Source organism: Podarcis muralis, chromosome 6, assembly GCF_964188315.1.
Source record: "Podarcis muralis chromosome 6, rPodMur119.hap1.1, whole genome shotgun sequence".
Lineage (NCBI taxonomy): Eukaryota > Metazoa > Chordata > Lepidosauria > Squamata > Lacertidae > Podarcis > Podarcis muralis.
Window position 1 is genome coordinate 81,404,561 of NC_135660.1, and position 15,702 is coordinate 81,420,262.

Below are 15,702 nucleotides of genomic sequence, written 5' to 3' on the forward strand. Positions count from 1 at the left end.
GCCTTCCCCATAAATTAAGAACCATTAGATGAAGACACACACACAAAAGTGTTACTTGTAATAGGCTTCCAGATGGAGAGGTCAAAACTAGAAACAGAGCTGTCAGAACCCAATACTAAGAACTTGTCAAGAATGTATAACTTGCTGTTGAAATGGAATACACAGGATGAAACGGTGAAATCAGTTATGATTAAATGGGCACAAGACATTGGTCATGACATTATGTTTGCTGACTGGGAACAGTTATGGAACACCGGTGTTAAGTTTACGGCATGTAATGCCTTGAGAGAAAATATAATGAAAATGATCTACAGGTGGTACATGACCCCAGTCAAGCTCGCAAAAATTTACCATTTGCCCAATAACAAATGTTGGAAATGTAATGAGACTGAAGGTACCTTTTATCACCTTTGGTGGACCTGCCCGAAGATTAAAGCCTTTTGGGAAATGAAATTAAGAAAGTCCTTAAATGGACCTTTTCTAAGAAACCTGAGGCTTTTCTCCTGGGCATGGTCGGCCAATTGGTGTCAAGGAAGGATAGGACGTTTTTTATGTATGCTACTACAGCAGCAAGAATTCTTCTGGCAAAGTATTGGAAGACACAAGAACTACCCACTCTGGAAGAATGGCAAGCGAAGGTGATCGACTACATGGGACTGGCAGAGATGACCGGCAGAATCCGTGACCAGGGGAAAGAGACAGTGGAAGAAGACTGGAAGTAATTTAAAATTTATCTTAAAAATTGTTGTAAAATTGAGGAGCACTGAGATGTTAAGGTGTTAAGAAATAAAGAATTGCAACTGTAAACAATAAGTTAAGGAAATAAGATGTAATGAAAGTGATTTAATTAATTAGTTGGAGGGTTGCTGAAGAAAGGTAAAAACAAGGATGCAGAAAAGGGGAGGTATGGGGAAGTCCGCGAAGTAAGGTGCATGAAAACAAGATTATGAAATTATACATGTTTATATGTTTGTATGTTCTGTTTTGTCTATTGTTTGCTTTAGTTATGTGTTTGGAAAACCAATAAAAATTTATTTTTTAAAAAAACAAAAAAAAGTGTTACTTGTAAGGAAGAATAATGAAACATGCAACCTTGATTTTGTTACTTTCTGGGCAAGAGGTATTATATTAAAAATCCTCGCAAACAAAAAACTCAGCAGCAGCTTTGACAGTAAAATACTTTTATCAAAATAAGAAGCCATACAAATCTTTGTACACTTATTCTTATCAGCAGAAACCAACTGTCATAACTTTCACAACCAGCAAGCAGCTCCTTCATCTTTAAACGTTTCTGAAATCAAGTGTCTGTTTCTGACCAAAAGCAAACCGTACTCGTCTTACATAAGTCATTAACAACACGGTAACATTATCTTTGTCATACATAAATTATAGTGCATCTTCAAGGTAAGACAAGCTCCTTTAATTTGATTGCGCTTATTCCATCTTTACACACATGCTAAACGTTTCCTAAAATTATCGCAAGATAAAAATGTCTGCCAACATCCATCTTTCTGAGCTTAAAAGAAACAAACAAACATTCACAATTCATTATGTTTGGCAGAACTACCACACACCCAACCAAAATCATCTTGTCAGACCTATTTCCCAGGCAGCAGATGACAGGGGTAAAAACAGGAAACAGGAGCATGTATTGGTTTCAGAGCCCAAATACCAAAGCCTGACTTGGAAATATTCCTGACCTGACCTGGTTTATTGGAGGAAGGAGAGTTCCTTGGCAGTTCTCATCTTTTGGCCAGAGCAGAATTGGGACACAGGCTCAATCTCTGCTCAGGTCACCAGTTCAAGTCCACGTTGGAAAATCTGCGCAAACTGAGAACATGTGCAGAGGTTACTGCACATTGCCTGGTCTCCAGGTGATGTCCAAGAATGAGCATAAGAGTATCAGGTAGCATACTTGTAACCCAGTCAGTGTATACATCCTCACATCTTAGGAGACATGAATTTTGCCCAGCCAGTATGGAATCTATGCATACCATTCAGGCCAAAGGAAGCTAAGCTGTGATGCTGCTGTACTCCCATGAACCCTGCCAGCATAATCAATGGTCAAGAACAATGGGAGTGGTGGTCCATCCACAGGTCAAGACACTCCTGATCTGGAGAATGTACAAAATACATCTGATTTGTGTACATTCTCTACCATCCACTAGTGCATTTAACTTCAACCTTTTCAGACCCAAGACCTACTTTTAACCCAAACATGCATGTGCACCTATTTCTTAATTTTTTACCATATACTTGCATGGTGGTAGTGCTCCTGTTGCGACCCACCAACTGAAGACCAGTGCATTAGTGGTTTTCCATACAGTCTGGACAATTTGGATCATTTCTTGGTCGCATTTCAGTCTATATATTAATATTCGTTAATATGCCTATTTATATTTCATTACTAAAATACTAATCCAAAAGACAAATGTATAAGGATAAATTAGACTAAAGATTGTTGCCTGTCTCATACTACACATTATTGCCTGATTCATGGGAAACATTGTTTCATGCCCAGGAGGAGAAGTATCTGCTTCTGATTTTAAACTAACCACAGAGTGTTAGTGAAAACAAGACAGAATCTGAATATCAGGACGCCCTCTTGGTGTCTCCATCCCATAGGTCTGTGGAGTGGATGGCCACCGGAGACGGGGCCTTCTCTGTGGTGATCTCATGGTTATGAAACTTCCAGTAGTTCAGATCTGTAACACGTGAGGGTTTCGGGAAGGCCCTAAAGACTTGCAATTTTTCTATGTTTTTAGAGCTTGTTTTTATCTGTAAGCTGTCTTGAGTCCCATCAAGGAAAAAGGCATCGTATAAAGTTGTTGTTGCTGTTGTTGTTGTTGTTTGAACAGCAGGAAACCATGATTTCCTGCAACAACAGAACTGAGTCCCTGTGTTTGTGCATAACCAGTATTTTGGTACTTTTAACAATATTAATGGGATACTTCATTAAGGTGCAATTACATGATGTTGTTTTGCAGCCGGCTTGTTCCCAAACTATGATTTGCTACAAAATAGTTATGGTAGAGTCCGTTTTAGGATTGGGGGGAAAAATCAGTGTAGGATCACCTCTCAGTCCCTACTTTATGTTAGCCTTTCAGGGAGCAATGAGTGTCATGGACAATGGAAAGACAAAACATATACCCTTCCCATTTCAAAACAAATACAGCGTCTGAAAGATTGGTTGTGATTCCCACAAGGTGGCTAGCAAGAGGCTGGCAAGAGCAAGTACTACCTGAATGTTTTCCTACCCCAGCAAAGCAGGCTTGGAGCAAACAGTAATGTCTCTGACCTTGTAACAGATATCAAGTGGGGAGGAACTGAATGCTGCCTCTGAAAGGGAGATAAGATTCCAATGCCAAGCAGGGAGCAAATCACAGAATGGGTGGTGTGTGATTTCAGCAAGCCAGGCTATAAAGGACTGCAGAAAAGATGTCCTCGTATGAGGACATCTGTTTTATAAATCAGCTTTCCACCAACCCCCGACATAAATGTTTAGCTGGAGGAAAATCAAATTCCTTATGCAGACAAACTGTCAGGATTGTCAGCCATGATCAAGCATCAACCACAAGCCCTCCTCACAAAGGCTGCATATCTGCAGAAAACCATACAGGTCTTCTAAAGCCCAAGAACCTTTGCCCCATGTACCGTCGCCACCCTTTCTGGTCCCGGTATAAACTTCTCCTTCCCGTGGGCAGACTTTAGCCTGATCTATGCATGCAACGGAAGTGAGGAACTATAAACCTAAGGTGATAGAGTGGACTGTGCCACTTCAGACTGCAGCGTTTTTTCTCTTTTTTATTGCAGCATTTTTATATATTATTACTATTCTTGCCTGTCCGGAAGAATTCCCTGAAAGCAAAATTAACAAGCCCAAATCTCCCAAGACAGCAAGGAGTACTCAGCTATCCCTCTGCGATGCTGGTCCCTCCCCGCCCCCCCCCCCCCCGCCACTTTAAAATCTGTCATTCTTAAAGTCAGCAGAGGTAGCAAACATTTAAAAGTAACAAAATCATTCTGATTCTTACTACAAAAAAAGCCCAAGCAGGCCATGGATTACAGCTCCTGAGGGTATCACTGATCCTCTTCAGGGAACCATGGAGAAAGAAAGTGAGAACTCGCTATTGTTCGTGTGTGTGTGTGTGTGTGTGTGTGTGTGTGTGTGTGTGTGCTGCGCTAGTTTCCTCCTTGGAAGAAGATACTGGAGTATTGAATAGCAACATTGCAATCATTATTTCATTTACGGCATCCACTTCCAATCTAAAGTGGAATAGTCTGTCCTACCCTGCATTCTGCTGCTTGTGTAACGGAGCAAGGCCATTGTCAGCACAACTACACACCTATCTGCAGGCCTGCAGGCCACCAAGCTGACCACAACACCATAGTCTTGCTTGGCCTGTCCATGAAAACTTCCCCCAGTCACCCACCCAGTTTCCCCCCAGTTCTATGAAATAGCAAAATAAGATTCATTAAGGTGTTCTGTGGGGAAGCATGCAGCTTAGTGGGACACAAGATGTGAAGGCATGACCTCCAATCTTTAATTTGCATATTTGTATATTCCTACAATATCTATGCAAATTTAGGTTATTCCCATTTTACGAACTGCAAACCAAGGCAGATATACAGGAGGTTTTCAAATGGACCAAGCCTTCCTAGTGGTGCAGCAACAAACCCAATAGCACATATGGTTCAAATTGGATGGGGGACCCCATGTTGAGATGGCTCCGCTGCAGGCCATTGAACTAGATGACCCTTGAGATCCCTTACAATTCTACAATTCTATTATTCTATGTGGACCTCAATCATATAGAATTATTATTATTATTATTGATTTAATTTGTATACTTCCCTATATCTGCAGGTCTCAGGGCAGTTCACAATATGGCAAACCATCCACTTCCAATCACAAACACAAGCTCAGGCTTGAATGCAAGGAGAAGAGATTAGCAACTTCTGGTGCTGGGTTGTGGCAAACCATAGTTTCCCATTTTGCCTAAACCTGACAAACTATGATTTGAGCAAAAACAGCATCAAAACATGCTTTGGGTTTCTGCTTTCTTGGCAAATTGTGGTTTCCCACAAATCAGCATTGGAAGCTTCTGCTCTCCTTTTTGAGAAGGCGTAGAGAAGAGCTTAGGGCACACCACCTCCAAATCTCACAGGCTCTGAATTCACTGCTGCCCATTTGAACAGATCCAACAGCATCACTATTAAGAAGGCAAGTTTATCAGTTATTGTTAAGGAATAGTGGGGTGGGGGGAGGACATTTCCTGCCGAACATTGTACTTGGAAAGAAAACTGACATATCGGTTCTTACACAGTATGCTTGATTCCCCCTTCTGCAGTAAACAGAGCAGTCTTGGTGGGAGGACAAAGTTGATGAAGTGGACAAATGCAGGGAGAATTGTCTATATACAGTGGTACCTCGGGTTAAGTACTTAATTCATTCCGGAGGTCCGTTCTTAACCTGAAACGGTTCTTAACCTGAAGCACCACTTTAGCTAATGGGGACTCCTGCTGCCGCCGCACTGCCTCTGTGCAATTTCTGTTCTCATTCTGAAGCAAAGTTCTTAACCTGAGGTGCTATTTCTGGGTTAGTGGAGTCTGTAACCTGAAGCGTCTGTAAACTGAAGCATCTTTAACCCAAGGTACCACTGTATTAACCATGAGAGTCAAGACGCATGCCAGCACCTTCACAGAGAAGACATTCTACACATATAATTCTTGTGCAAGGTAGCCAATAAGATGCCCTCCTGATGCTGGAAAGCAATTCCCATCAGCCGAAGGATGATGGGAGATGCAGCTCTAGACATCTGGAAGACACCACAGTGGCTATACCTGTCCTAGGGTTTAAGAACATAAGAAAAGGCTATGCACCGTATTTCTCCTGTTGGGGAAAGGACAAATTCTGCTGTTTGGAGCAGGATCATTCTAGTAGTGGCACTGCAGCTGTGGAATTTCCTCCCCAGGGAAACCCACCAGGCTTTCACTTACTGTACAGTTTAGGCAGCTTGGAAAAATATTTTTGTTCACTTAGATCTTTAGTTCATGAATGCTTTTATTAGGCTATGTTTTTGCTATTTGGGCACCTGCATTTGTTGATTTTATATTCATCTTCATGTTTAACCAGTTGTTGGTTTAATCTGCATACCCTCTTAAGAAGGCACATGTAAAAAAAAATGGATTGTGAGAAAATTAAGAGCTGATTAGTGTTCAGTACTGCTCTTGCAATTACTTTGACACATGTTTTATTTCTTCTGTGCTGTGAAACACTTATTTGCTTGTTGGAGTTTTTTTGGGGGGGTGTCCGAGACCAAATTTCAGAATCCACCCCTCCTACAACCAGTGTTCCTTGAGGAAAGCGTTGCCTAAAGTTGTATTCACAGTTAGGAAGCATTTTTACCATACAACCTAACTCTGATCTGAAACCATTTCCCCCACTGCTTTTTTCTCCTTCACTTGATGACAGTAGTAAACAAATCTGCAGACTGAACAGTGGTCTGGTGAGCTTCCTGAAACCCAAACAGAAGGAACTCTCTCATTCGAAGGAGTACAGTACTGTAGCAAACTTCAAAGATTTCTCTATGCATTCATGGCCACTCACCTGAGGACCCCTTCATGTAACTAGAACAGCTAAAGGAAGCTGTAGGATGCCCATGCTAACTTCTAGCCATGCCTATCCCAATGCCATGCCCTTTCACATACAAGAACGGCCATGGCTTGATTTCCCTTTTTTGGCATGTCACTGGAAGTCTAGCTGTAGGTTCACAATGCCATGCCAAAAAGCTGATCCAGGCTGTATTCAATGGTGGTTGTGTACACACAATTGATGCCACTGGGAGTCAGTGTGAGTAGGCGGGAAATAATTGCTGCCAGAGGATGAACCCATCATGTGAACACCATACAGTTGTTAAGAACATGAAATCCCAAACCCCAACAAGCTTTGGATAACCAGTGCTGGCTGCATTTTTGTCCCACTATACATGGTGCTGAAAGAGACTCTTGAGAGTCTCATGGACTGCAAGAAGATCAAACCTATCCATTCTGAAGGAAATCAGCCCTGAGTGCTCACTGGAAGGACAGATCGTGAAGCTGAGGCTCCAATACTTTGGCCACCTCATGAGAAGAGAAGACTCCCTGGAAAAGACCCTGATGTTGGGAAAGATGGAGGGCACAAGGAGAAGGGAAGACAGAGGACGATATGGTTGGACAGTGTTCTCGAAGCTAATAACATGAGTTTGACCAAACTGCGGGAGGCAGTGGAAGACAGGAGTGCCTGGCGTGCTCTGGTCCATGGGGTCACAAAGAGTCGGACATGACTAAATGACTAAACAACAAACAACACCACAGATGTTACTAGATGCAAAGGAGACGAGAGCTTCTGTACCATTAACAACTAAGTAGAAGAGCATTTAATCAGGTGCATCTCTCTGCCCACACCTGGGCATTACAAGGCACACCTTCCCACCCCAACTTCTTTTTCATCAACTATTTCTCCATGCTCCTGGCAGCATATATGATGTGACCCACAAATGATCCTGCAAGGTATGTTCAAGCTGAGCAATAGCAACTGGCACAAGGTGAGTTGCATGGCTGAGAAAGGAATCTGAGCCCAGGTCTCCTTGGGCTGACACTAAAGTCACATCCATATCATACATTTAAAGCACTGTTATACCACTTTTAGCAGTCATAGAGAATCCTGGACACTGTAGTTTGTTTAGAGTGCTACCCTCACAAAGCTACAATTCCCAGCACCTTTAACAAACTACAGTTCCTAGGTGTATCTGAAGAAGTGTACATGCACACGAAAGCTCATACCAAGAACTAACTTAGTTGGTCTTTAAGGTGCTACTGGAAGGAATTTTTTTTGTTTTGACTACAGTTCCTAGGATTCTCCATGAAAGTTAAAAGTGGTATAATAGTGTTTTAAATATATGGTGTGACATAACTCTTAAAAGGGACAATAGCCCCACTGTCCTTTGCATCCGATCACCCAATATGGGGGGGGGGGGGAGACAGGGCATTTCCCTCCCTTCTTAGCCAGAGCTGTGACCAAATCCCATTTTAATAATCTAAAGCAAAGATCACCTCTACAGATTTTCCCCAATGAAATTATCTTTGACACTCCCAGGGAAACCATAGATTCATATTCACAGAGTGCAGAATATATAAGCACATTCACTTGGTCAATACATTAATACCGAGAAGTCATTTTCTGCTGTCCTCTGACCCATATATTTTCACCTAAACTGAAAACAAAGCCAATCAAATTAGCTCAAGTACTTTTTTAGTCATTGCACTCACTCAATTCATAAATTGTATATGTATATCAAAGTACATACATTTCTTTATGTGGGTAAAGTTACGTCTTGCACCTCCAACTCCCAAGAGTTCCTAGGGTGCCACTCAAAACAAATGCAATCTTCCACTGGTGGGCCTTTAACAGAGATGGCAACATGTTTTATAATGGTTGTTGTTCTGCCTCTGCTTGCAAATTCTAATTAACTAAACTGTTCCAAACTTATTTATCTTAATGAACCATTTAAGATGTCAAAAATGTATGTGGGGTCCATGGAAAAGCAGCTTGGGTGTAGCAGCTACCACTACATCTAAAGAGACTTTTCAAAACCTCCTGACAACAGAGACCCAAGTTTAGGAATAATAAAATCCAAAGAACCCATTTTTTGAGACCTATGATACCTCCATCTTTCTGGTCATCAAAAGTCAGCGCTCAAAACCCCACAGGATTACAAAATTTGACAGTGGAGAATCATTCAGTACAAATAAAGCAGGTGTGGTAAGACCAGTAGTGCCTCATCCCATTATTGTACTCAGAGAGTGAAAAGTATATACGGTCCCAGGTTTGCATCAATGTAGCTATCCTATTATTTGAAACACATACTAAAACTGCACAAGACCTTACAGTCTCGCTCCACGGGGCTTCCACTGATGCAATCCCCCTCCTCCCCGCTCAAACACTTGGAGAAGGGGAGGTGCAAGTAGTATCACAAAAATCTTTGAGAACTCTGGCAGTGGAAGAAGCATTACATCAAGAGCAAATGTAACACACCGGAAAAAAATTCTGAGTAGAAACATATGTAGCAGAATTTTACTACTTAGAATTCCACAGTAACCCCTCTTTGGGGGGGGAGATGATCCACAGAAGACACTTGTGTCTTGCCTTTCAGCAAGATACACAGCATTATTCATTTTGGCTTCCCCAGCGTGATCTTAAAAGTGTGCACAGGCTTAAATCTTGCACAGCAACAAACTCAACACACTTTTGTTGCTTATGCAGCCACAAACTCCTTTTGGAGAAAATTTTCTTTCACAGATGCATATTGGACACACTAAGCAATATTCGGTAAATACCAAGCTCAGTAATATTATTAAAGGGTTTTTTTTGCTATTTTACAAATGTCAAGTGTTAAGGACCACAAGCACTGCAAATCAATGGGATTCTCTCCTAAGTTTCCTCATCAAGTAAGACATTAAAGTCAATTGCCCTTTTACAACGAAAGCAAAATCTTCCCTTCAAGTTGAAATCATTTAAAAGACTGTCTTTGTTTATGACAGATATCCAGATCTGGCAACTAAACCCTGTTTTCCACAGAATTCTGGTGTTTCTGGTGTTGCTTTCTGCCTTATTTATTTATTTATTTTTGCTAGGGACAGGGAAGAAAACCTGAACAAAGAAGACTTGAAAGAACCCAAGCTAATTTCTAGGTTTGAAATCACCAAATGAGCCAGTAAAACAAATGAAAACAGCTCTTAGTAACTTGTGGTGGCTGGAAATTTGTTTTTAAAAGTTTTGGGCCCAAATTCTAAATGTAGTAATTATTACACTCATGACAGCCCATTCCTGTTTAAGATCCCTCCCCTCAAGAAGATTCAAACCTTACACAGCTTTTTAAAAAGGTCCTGCACCCCCTCCCCCAATAGCCTCAATACTCTGAAAATGATCAGCCAAATGCTTGCAACCAGTCTGAAAGTCACACGTGCTCCATTGCAAGACCTTGCTTTCAATGTGTCTTTTGTTTGATGGCTGGTGTTTCAACATCCTCGATCTGAACAGAAAAAGGTCAGCCCTAGTCTTCTGGCATTCATAAACCTGAATCAGGCCCTGCCAAAGGAAGATTGATGTTGTAGTAAATTTGCCTTGATCAAAAGCAGGGACAGTTGGAGGCAGAAACCAACTTTGCAAGATGAATCTCAATTCTCTCCTAAAGGGAGAGACAATAATGCTTAGAAGCATGTGGTTTAGCTAGACCCTTCAACAAAACCCTTCCCTCAGTGATATGTGCATATGTAGATTGGGGGGGGACGGGACATCTACAGCAGATTTGCAAATAGGTCTACATTTTTCTTTATAAGCCAAACACACAGACCTGTGTCAATCACTTATAGCTTAAAAGGAAAGTAGTCAGGAGGAGATCTTTCTCAAAACTTTCCTGCATGGTCACAGCCACATTTTTTTAATAATATAAATAAGAAGTTTCTCCTGTAGAACTTTAATTTTTTTAAAGATGCAGTAACAAATACTCCACAGCAGCCTTGCAAACATTCACTGAAGTTACCAGCCTGTCTATAAACATATATAAACATTCCTGCCTTAGAGCTTTGTGGCCAAAGAAGAATGAGAGCCAATCTTTAAAAAGCTTCCCTGTCTGATCGCTTGGAGGCATTTCTTACTCACCAGAGGCATTTAGGCAAGTGGCTATTTACAAGCCTGGGTACACTAACTGGGGAAGTAATATAACTTAAACCACCCATACGTCAAGCCGCTAGTCCTCATTTTTGATGGTTTGCTTGTTGCTTTCTTCCCAAGGCAGGCCACATTTCCTTTTATGATATACATCCTCACAAGTACTCTTTGAGAAAAGGTAACGCTTTGAGGGAAAAGCAGCAGAAGCCAAGAGACAGCAACTTAATCCAGCGAGTCCACGGCTGAGCTTCCACTTGAACCTTGGTCCAACTCTAACCCTTTTAAGGCTAGCACCAGGCTGGGCTTCCATTATCCCAATAACCCTCCCTTGTAAACTCCCCCCGCCCCCCCCCAAATATCTAAAAAGTAATCATTACAACTTGGTGGAGGTGACTCCATCATTAACCTTTCCAATTCCAAAGGCCAAGTCCCATATTGCAGTTTAAAGGCGAGCTATGAGTTGCTAAACATGCTTAAAAGAAAAAAAAAAACCTGGCAGCTGGAAGCCCCACTTATCTAGAACTTGGGGCGCCAGAGCTTTGAACAGGCTTTTTGCCCTTTCAAATTTGATAAGCCCATTGCCTCACTGAGGCACACACTTGTATTCACGGTGCCTAAATAGCCATTTCATATTTGAAAGAAAGCACAGCTAGGTAGCACCCCAAGACCATACCCAGGCATTCATCTCTCCCCCCACCCCTCTACTCCTATTCCTGCTCTCTTACTGTCTCCTGGAAACCTTTGAGAGGGCATTTGTTCAAGCTGCCAAGTTAAATCCTCCACTCTCATGTCAGTCTGGGTGGGGGGAGCAGTCAGAACACCCAGCGTCTCTTAGGCCTGTTGAAGTCAATGCACAGATACACACTATTACTTTGGCCCTGGAGAATCATTAAGCCCTTTCAGATCAGTAACTAAAGACCAACATGTATATACAGTGCAGAAAAGCAGACTGTGGTGATGACAGGGGGCTGAGACTTTAAAAACTGGCTACCGTCTCAATTCCCTCTGTGACTGCAGGCTTACACATTTCCCAGCTACACAGGCTGTAGAACCACAATCAGGCAAAGAAAAGAAAATATTGTGTGCGGTTGTTCTCTTCCTCCTCCTCCTCCTCATTCCTCAGTTATTTAATGATGCTCATAATTATTAAGACAGAAGAAGGCAACAGGCATCTCAGAAGGTCTCCCTCCTACAACCAAAGTTAGCAACCAGATTAGAACCTTCACACGTGCGCCCAACACACACCAATATCGAAAAAAGTTTTCAGGGCAGGCGAAGAAACCCGACCAAGGAACTTTTAGGTCCCCTCCCATTATCTGCCTTTGGAAGCCGGCCTAGGAGACCTGCCCAAAAAGTTCGTGGCCAGGAATCCAAGGCTCAACTCAGATGGCTCCTATTTTTAATGTTTACATTCCTCAAGTGCCTTTTAACTGCCATGTTGCTTTTCGGGGTTTTTTTTTTCCCTTCTTCCTTGCAGCCAGCTATAGCCCAAACTGCTCTCCCCTGAATACGATTCCCTCGATCCCTCTCCGCGCGCCCACCCTCGGTTCACAGTACCAAGAAAGCAGGGGCTAGACGCTTCTCTCTCTCCCCCCCCCCCCGCCCGCCACCTTCCTCCACTGGCTTCCTGGACAGATGAACGCGAGAGGGAGGGAGGGAGGGAGAGCCGGGGGAGGCAGAGAGAGAGGGAGAGGTGGGGGGAGACCCTCCCCGCGCGCCCCTCCTGCCCGGCGAGAGAGGCCCCAAGTCCCAACTGGCTTTCAGAATCCAGACACAAGGAATTTGCACTCGCTCCGGCTTCCCACCGCCCGGAAAAGAAGCTCGGCGCCCCCCTCCTCCCCCACCTTTCTTACATCTTCCCCTGCAAACCCTCCTCCGGATCGATCGATTAGGCTCTCGCCGGGGAGGATCTTAAAGGAATCGCCTTTTCTCAAAACCAGTTAGCAAAAGTAAAGAAATAAAATAAAAAGCCGGCCAGGAGGGGAGGAGGGAGGCGAGGAGGGAGGGCAGGGAGAAAGGACAACAAAACAAAACCCCGAACCAGAAGCTCTCCGGATTACTTGAAACCTTCCTTTGTTTTTAGGGCGCAAGATCGCGGCTCCAACCCCTGCCAGTCAAGGGGGCCGAAATTAGGAACGCTGTTTGGGCTCTTCAAACTTGAGACGCGCTCACATAAAAAACACCTTTTGCCGATCTAGATGTATATAATTGTGTAGGTCTCCTTTCTTTTGCACTCATTCCGACCCACCCACGCTCTAACATGCGCACCGCTTTTCCATTCTTTTTTATATATATAAAAGCGACCCCCGGTAAACGTCTGGCTTCTTCACGCCCCCCCCCCCCCGCTCCCTTCGCAATCGTAAAATAAAGCAAGATATTAATACAGCAAACTAAGATTCAAGTCCATCCGCCTTTCCCCCAGGATCTCCCGGGTTTTGCCTCTGTCTCGGGAACCCCCCACATTGCCAAACGTAGAAACACAAGCTGCCCCTTTAAGAAGTCTTCACACTGTTTTCCTGGATTTCTTCTTCTCTGCACCCCCCCCCCCGCACCCGCGCCGCCGCCGCCGCCGCTTCCAATCTTCACACCAAACATAAAACATATCTATGGATCTCGGTGTATTTCCTGATCTCGTTTTTACTTCCATTGTTTCTACAAACCTTGGCCGGAGTAACCCCCACTCCCCTCCCAAAAAAAGCACAAGGAGATGTAAATGAACTGAGAGACGAAACTTACCTACAGACTGGGGGGAATGAGCGAGGCTTGCAAGAAGGAGGGAAAAAATCATACGGAAGAAAGCAGGCAAAGCAAAATATTCCCTCTTTCCAGTGGATCTGCTGCAGGTCTGGTTCAGGTGGCTTTTTAAATTTTACTTTAAAAAAAAATCTCTTATTTCTTGCCTTTAATATATGTCTATATATATAATCTAAATTTAAAAAAAAACCTCTCACAGACAGTGAAAAGGAGCTCAGTGTTAGTGGGAGAATAAGTGAATCAACTAGCAGAGAGCAGAGCAAGTTGAAGTGTCAAATTACATTGGCTATTTTATTACCAAAGGGCCCTGCTTCTGGCTGTTGGCAAAATCTGTCCCAGATTCCTATCTGAAAGGGAGCTGTCTCTCCTGGAAGGAAGCTTTTTCTCCCTGCATGTGCCTGTCTCCTCTTCCCCCCTCCCCGCCACCCCGCTTCCCACCGCACCTTCTGACCACCTAAAGTTAAAATCTTTAAGAGCCAAGTTGAACAACGCAAATAATTGTCTTTCGAGATTTCCCCCTCCCCTCCCCGCCACCCTCATCAAAGGGAAGAACTTCCTGTCGAGAGAAACGGAGCGCGGCGCGCACACCATTGCCCGACTGTTTATAAAAATTAATGAAGGGGTGTGTGTGTGGAGGGACACACACACACACCACACACACCCTTTTGCAATTTCCACCCCCACCCCCCATAGAAAGACGTCCATAATCCAGTGCACTTTTAAACTGGCAACGCTTCCCAGTCTACACGGCCATTTAAGACCATTGTTTTACTCTCTGCGTGTGAATGGAAACCAGTGCGCTCTAAACATTTTGTATTTTGATACGGTCCTTGCGCGCGGGGTGTGTGCGTGTGCTTTATAAATACATTATAGGGAGGAGTCTTTTTTGGGGGGGGTTAATTACTAGAAAACCAGCAGCTTTATCCACGAGCCCCGCACGGCGTGTGCAGCCTGGACCTGCTTACTAGGAGGTAAATCTCATTTAGGTGTAATAGGGCTTCCTCCCAGGTAAGACGAGCAACCCGTCCCCCCCCTTCTACCCAGGAATTTAACCCACTTGAACCCAGCTGTGATTTACTTCTGAGTAAGCGCCAATAAAATCGGAAGGGGGGGTAGCCAATGGCAGGGAACGCGTTGACTTTAAATATTTTTTTTCATCTTTAGGAAAAGTCCGATCCTTTAAGCGGGATTTGAAAGACGCCCAGCACAGAGAGGCGGAAGGAGGAGGCGAGGATGTCCCTAAATCTGCACAACACCCGGATCTTCCTCTGAGAAGAACCGGGAGCGGGGAGAAGAGGGGAGTGGAAACCAGATCCCGGGAGGAGGAGGAGGAGCTGCGCGTGTGTGTTTTAATAGCAGAGCCCCGGTAGCGAGGAGGCTGCTGGGTCTCGATGTTAATTGAAAGAGAGGTTTGTGGATGTGCGCCTTTTTGTGTGAAAATCTCCCGACTACACAAGAGCTCTCGCTGGGGTTCCCTCGTCCTCTCTGCCTTTAAATTCGCAACCCGATCCAATGCCCCGTTAGGCGGCGGGGGGGCAGGGACACCGGCTCTTCTCTTCCTCTCGTCCTCCACCCCCGATTTTTAAAAGTATTTTTGGCGCGAGTCCCCTTTTTTGCAGCAGCAGCAGCAGCCCGATCCCCGCGCACGTTTTCCTCGAAAGTCAGCGCCGGGTTTTTTTTTTAAGTGGGGCTTGCTCTCTGTCCCCCCACCCCCCTTTACGCGTTTCACACACAGGGCTTGCATACAAGCTTAGGCGCACAATACCACCATCAGGCTGCCCTGAAAAGCTGGCGGATTCGGATCAGCGGAAGAAGCGAGGAGTTAATGAGCTCCAAATGGGGGGAATTCCAGCCAGGTCTCCAATAGATAGATTGATTTAGATTACCACGCCAAATCGTCCTTGTCTTCTAAGAGCCCCGACCCTCCTTGCCATCCCTTCGCTCCCTGACAAAATATTTGCAGGCCTAGCAGTGTTTTACGACGAGCTATTAAGAAGTCGAATATATATTCCACGCCCGTCGAGTCCAACGGGGCTTGTTAGATTATGCAATTGAAGAGAAGCGATTTAAAGAGCGCCCAGGCTCCGCCCCGTTTCTCTTGGGGGAAGGAGGGAGGAATTGATTTTGAAGCAAATGGGGGGGGGGTGGAATTATACACCCAGCTATCCCGGTTAACAGACCCGGGGCCCGATGCATCCTTTACTCGAAAGTAACAGAGCTCAGGGCCAAGTCCTATT

The 15,702-nt window shown here is 44.1% G+C and overlaps 1 protein-coding gene across 9 annotated transcripts in view; it reads right to left on the minus strand.

Annotated features, from left to right (window-relative positions):
• ZMIZ1 (zinc finger MIZ-type containing 1) overlaps window positions 1–13,853 on the minus strand; it is a 366,767-nt gene extending 352,914 nt beyond the window's left edge. For 6 of the 9 annotated variants that reach the window (XM_028729170.2, XM_028729169.2, XM_028729172.2 and 3 more), the window contains exon 1: window positions 13,448–13,853. The gene's annotated coding sequence lies outside the window, so the exon portion shown is untranslated. The remainder of the gene's footprint in view (window positions 1–13,447) is intronic. The other 3 variants (XM_028729178.2, XM_028729177.2, XM_077930617.1) reach the window with 1 other exon arrangement.
• Between the last annotated feature and the right edge of the window lie 1,849 nt (window positions 13,854–15,702).